This window comes from Salmo salar, chromosome ssa01, assembly GCF_905237065.1.
Source record: "Salmo salar chromosome ssa01, Ssal_v3.1, whole genome shotgun sequence".
Classification (NCBI taxonomy): domain Eukaryota; kingdom Metazoa; phylum Chordata; class Actinopteri; order Salmoniformes; family Salmonidae; genus Salmo; species Salmo salar.
In genome coordinates this window covers 149,444,789-149,450,788 of record NC_059442.1, presented here as the reverse complement: position 1 = coordinate 149,450,788, position 6,000 = coordinate 149,444,789, and positions in this window count along the sequence as shown.

Genomic DNA, 6,000 nt, shown 5'->3' with positions numbered 1-6,000 from the left:
AACAAATTCAAGAAAGCGTTCAGTATTATATAGAGACATTATTGTATGGAACTCCGTTACATCTCATATTGCTCAAGTGAACAGTCATCCTGGTTACAAAAAAACAGATAAAGCAACACCTCACGGCACAGCGCCTCTCCCCTATTTGATCTAGATAGTTTGTGTGTATGTACTGATACAGTATGTAGGCTATGTGTGCCTTTTGTATTTTTGATTTTATTTATGTAGTTCTGTCTTTGAGCTGTTCTTGTCTATTAATGTTTTGTATTATGTCATGTTTCATGTTTTGTGCGGACTCCAGGAAGAGTAACTGCTGCTTTTTGCAACAGCCAATGAGATCCTAATAAAATAAAAAATACCAAAAAGCCTGGACTGTTGTTATCATATCACACACTGTGTTGTCCCGTCCCTGCAGCTTAACATTCAGTTGGTTCAGATGTGATGTAATGTCTGTCAAAAATGCAACAGTTTCTATCTTCTCCTCATCTTCCAAAAACTCTGAAAACTGAGTTGCCTTGTCACTCTTTTGCTCTGATAATAAAGCTTAGATTTCCGCTCAAATGGCCCAATAGATTTCCAAAACCCTGCCTTTGCTGAGACATCTGACATTGTTGTCATCAGAATGCCTCGTAGCATGCGGTGTTGTAGGGATGATGTTGCTCTCAAAAAGTTGATCATTTTCATTATCGTTGTCATGACTTCAGAATACTCTTTTCCTTCACTGGCACACAGGACAGATTGATGGAGGATGCAGTGATATGATGTCTGGTCAGGGTGGTCCTCTTTCAAAAGTGCAACCAGTCCCCTCCCTTTCCTATCATGGCTGGAGCTCCATCTGTGGAGACCACTGACTTCAGAACTATCCCCCTTTTTGTCGGAATCCCTTTGATGGCCTCATGGATATCCTCTCCCTGTCTGTGTGCTTGTAGATTTGTTAAGCCCAACAGCTCCTCACAGAATTCCTTCTTTGTTTCGTTATAAAATCTGACAATCACCAGAAGCTGGGCAATTATCAGTGTTATCAAATCAAATTGCATTGGTCACATTCGCATATTTAGCAGAGTTATTGCGGGTGTAGCGAAATGCTTGTGTTTCTAGCTCCAACAGTGCAGTAATATCTAGCAATTCACAACAATACACACAAATCTAAAAGTAAAATAATGGAATTAAGAAATATAGAAATATTAGGACAAGCAATGTCGGAATGGCATTGACTAAAATACAGTAGAAAGTCGTATTCCCGGTCGTAATGCTGGTGAGTTACCGCCGCTCCGGTATCCAAAAGTTCTTTCTGGCTGTATGTAATAACACAAAAAAAATTTGGGCTAATAATATAACAAATAACACACAAAAAAAGAACACTGCAAAGTTGCTTAGGAGCTAGAAGCAGAGCTGCCATATCTGTCGGCACCATCTTTTCTCCTTATCTAATGAAATGCATGTTGCATTCTGAATGGCCTCATCACGTTGTGAAGTTAAATCTTCAGTTAATATTTCACTTCTACTCATTGCTTTAGAATCTGACAGTGGGATCTGTTTGATCTTTTCCCTGAGCTCATCTTTTAGTTTACCTTCTAGCAAGGTGTCAGCAACTTCACACATGCATTTCTTTACCATTTCAGCGTCTGAAAATGTTTTTTGTGTGTGTGTTTTCCCAAAACCCAAGCTATCCTCAGTGAACACTCCATTGCACGTTGTTGGGCTGCCAGGGAATTGACAAGGATTTTGCAGGACCTCTCATATTGGGATTTGAGTTGGTTAATCTTGTTTGTTCTAACCTCTGTGTTCAGGGGATACGTCTGATCGAAATTACTATGGCTGGTGTCATAATGGCACTTAACATTGGACTCACTGCATATCAAGCACATTGGTTTTGTGCTGCAGTAGTTGCGGGGCGAATGAATACATACTGTTTCGTCCACTCGTTGTAGTGGTCTGGGTGTAGCTGGTGCAGAGGAGTCAGGCACGGGACAGCAGAGATGAGTAACACAAGTAACTTTACTCAAATATTCCAATAACATGACGTAATACCGAGCCCACAATAACAGACCGAATATATACTGCTCAAAAAAATAAAGGGAACACTTAAACAACACAATGTAATTCCAAGTCAATCACACTTCTGTGAAATCAAACTGTCCACTTAGGAAGCAACACTGATTGACAATACATTTCACATGCTGTTGTGCAAATGGAATAGACAACAGGTGGAAATTATAGGCAATTAGCAAGACACCCCCAATAAAGGAGTGGTTCTGCAGGTGGTGACCACAGACCACTTCTCAGTTCCTATGCTTCCTGGCTGATGTTTTGGTCACTTTTGAATGCTGGCGGTGCTTTCACTCTAGTGGTAGCATGAGACGGCGTCTACAACCCACACAAGTGGCTCAGGTAGTGCAGCTCATCCAGGATGGCACATCAATGCGAGCTGTGGCAAGAAGGTTTGCTGTGTCTGTCAGCGTAGTGTCCAGAGCATGGAGGCGCTACCAAGAGACAGGCCAGTACATCAGGAGACGTGGAGGAGGCCGTAGGAGGGCAACAACCCAGCAGCAGGACCGCTACCTCCGCCTTTGTGCAAGGAGGAGCAGGAGGAGCACTGCCAGAGCCCTGCAAAATGACCTCCAGCAGGCCACAAATGTGCATGTGTCTGCTCAAACGGTCAGAAACAGACTCCATGAGGGTGGTATGAGGGCCCGACGTCCACAGGTGGGGGTTGTGCTTACAGCCCAACACCGTGCAGGACGTTTGGCATTTGCCAGAGAACACCAAGATTGGCAAATCTTGATGAAAGCAGGTTCACACTGAGCACATGTGACAGACGTGACAGAGTCTGGAGACGCCGTGGAGAACATTCTGCTGCCTGCAACATCCTCCAGCATGACCGGTTTGGCGGTGGGTCAGTCATGGTGTGGGGTGGCATTTCTTTGGAGGGCCGCACAGCCCTCCATGTGCTCGCCAGAGGTAGCCTGACTGTAATTAGGTACCGAGATGAGATCCTCAGACCCCTTGTGAGACCATGTGCTGGTGCGGTTGGCCCTGGGTTCCTCCTAATGCAAGACAATGCTAGACCTCATGTGGCTGGAGTGTGTCAGCAGTTCCTGCAAGAGGAAGGCATTGATGCTATGGACTGGCCCGCCCGTTCCCCAGACCTGAATCCAATTGAGCACATCTGGGACATCATGTCTCGCTCCATCCACCAACGCCACGTTGCACCACAGACTGTCCAGGAGTTGGCGGATGCTTTAGTCCAGGTCTGGGAGGAGATCCCTCAGGAGACCATCCGCCACCTCATCAGGAGCATGCCCAGGCGTTGTAGGGAGGTCATACAGGCACGTGGAGGCCACACACACTACTGAGCCTCATTTTGACTTGTTTTAAGGACATTACATCAAAGTTGGATCAGCCTGTAGTGTGGTTTTCCACTTTAATTTTGAGTGTGACTCCAAATCCAGACCTCCATGGGTTGATAAATTGGATTTCCATTGATTATTTTTGTGTGATTTTGTTGTCAGCACATTCAACTATGTAAAGAAAAAAGTATTTAATAAGATTATTTCATTCATTCAGATCTAGGATGTGTTATTTTAGTGTTCCCTTTATTTTTTTGAGCAGTGTACATAAAACAATCACGCACAAAAACCATGGGAAAACAGAGGGTTAAATAATGAACATGTAATTGGGAAATTGAAACCAGGTGTGTAAAACAAAGACAAAACAAATGGAAAATGAAAGGTGGATCGGCGACGGCTAGAAGGCCGGTGACGTCGACCGCCGAACGCCGCCCGAACAAGGAGAGGGACCAACTTCGGTGGAAGTCGTGACACTCGTCTTTGAATATACCGTTTTCAGCGTGAACTTTTTAAAATTTTTAACCAGACGTATTAACAAAGATACTGGTAACTAAGCTCCTTTTATCTGTGAATTTAACAGTTGAACCGCGGTCAAATCTTTCTGTTTCTTTCTGCCTGCTTGTCCCAAGGTTCCGCAAAGGAAATTTGGATTGATGTGATTGGGTATGATACTGCCTGTTGTATATGCATATAACCATGCGATTGGATTAGACGGGCACTAGTAAAGGTGGGCGTTGCTTCGAGAGAGAGCGAAAAAGAGGTTATGAGTTAGAGAGGCTGCTGCACTCGGTTGAATTTTTAAAGCTGTCTAAAAATAATTTATTGACTTCTATATAACAAAATGCGATGTTGTCGGTATTGGCCATTATCTGGGTCCGGGTCCAGACCATGGTCCGCCAGTTGAGTTTGGCTGATGTACAGCATGTCAGAGAACATTCCAAAAGTGGCTCCTATCAAATCAAATCAAAATCAAATAAAATGTTATTGACCACATACACATGTTTAGCACATAAAAATGTAAAGTAAATTAATCAGATTTGAAGTTTGAAGTGGATACAGGGTGCAGTGTAATCATAATGAATAGATCAGAGTACTCAAAGCTGTGGGACAGTGCACAAAGAGGAGTTTGCAGTAATGTTTGGGGTTCAGAGGTTCCACAAATACATACAGCGTATGGCAGGAAGTTTACCATTTGTACAGATCATAAACCTTTACTGTTCATTTTCAATGAAACAAAGGCAGTTCCACAGATGGTGTCTCTGAGAATCCAGAGGTGGGTAGTGATGTTGAGGGCATTGTTATGTGAATGAAGTTATCAATGTTCTTAAACCGAACTTCAATTAAACTACTCAGTCTGCCCCACCAGAGTGTGTAAGATTCTGGTTGAATGAAGCAGACGGATAGCCAGCCTAAAAGGGTCAAAACGTTTATTTATGGGAGCTCTAAAAATCCTTACAATGTACAAAGCCTTTTATATTAACACACACACACGCACACACACACACACACACACACACACACTTACATCAGTTGAGAACTCCACCCAGCTTTAGGCGGCTGTATTTTTCCACAGACCACCTGTCTCCTTATCTTTTGCCAGCCTAACTGTTCCCAGGCCGTTGTTTCTCTCCCTAACTTAAGGAGGCCTCTTCACCTGTTCCTTTCCCAAGGTCGTCTTATCAACTCTGCCTCCCTCGTTTTGAAGTGGTACCAGTGTCTTACTCACACACAGTATTACAATATAGTTTTTAACCCATTATTATAGCCTTATTTCGAATACATTTCAACAGGTTATAAGGTTTCTGAGTGAAATCATTTAGTCAAACCTTTAATCATATCATTTCCATTACAGGCGTACGAGTATGTCACCGTTTTCAAGGCAGGAACGTACCATGGCAACGCAGATTCCTTGAGCCGTCTTCCGCTGCTGTACATGCCCATCATAACAGCTCAGGAGTGCTGATGTTTGTGGACACAGACACAGCACTCGTGACTGCAGAGCAAGTGAGAACCTGGACAGGTAAAGAATCCAGTGCTGTCTAGAGTTAGAGAATATTCGGAAAGGGGATGACCACAACAAACAGAAGGAACTGAACTCACACCACACAGTGTCAGGAAAACAGAGATGAGTGTACGGGATGGTTGCGTTTTGTGGGGAGAACGAGTGATATTCCACAGCCAGCATGCCTGTGTAACCGATGTGAAATGGCTAGTTAGTTAGCGGTGGTGCGCGCTAATAGCGTTTCAATCAGTGACGTCACTCGCTCTGAGACCTGAAGTGGTTGTTCCCCTTGCGTTGCAAGGGCCGCGGCTTTTGTGGCGCGATGGGTAACGATGCTTCGTGGGTGTCAGTTGTTGATGTGTGCAAGGGTCCCTGGTTCGAGCCCGGGTTGGGGCGAAGAGAGGGACGGGAACCTACACTGTTACACCTGGATATCCTACAGCACATCAGAGTCACCTGGGGGTCTTGCATATGAAAGATCAGGAGATGGAGAATTGAGTCAAGACATGTAACACGTGTTAGGAACACAGAAAGGCAACAGCTCCACTCCACCCTTGGGAGTTTCCAGAAAAACCTTGGAAAAATTGCAAATGGATTACGCAAGGCCATTAATGGGGAAAATGTTCCAATGCACATTCAAAATGGATG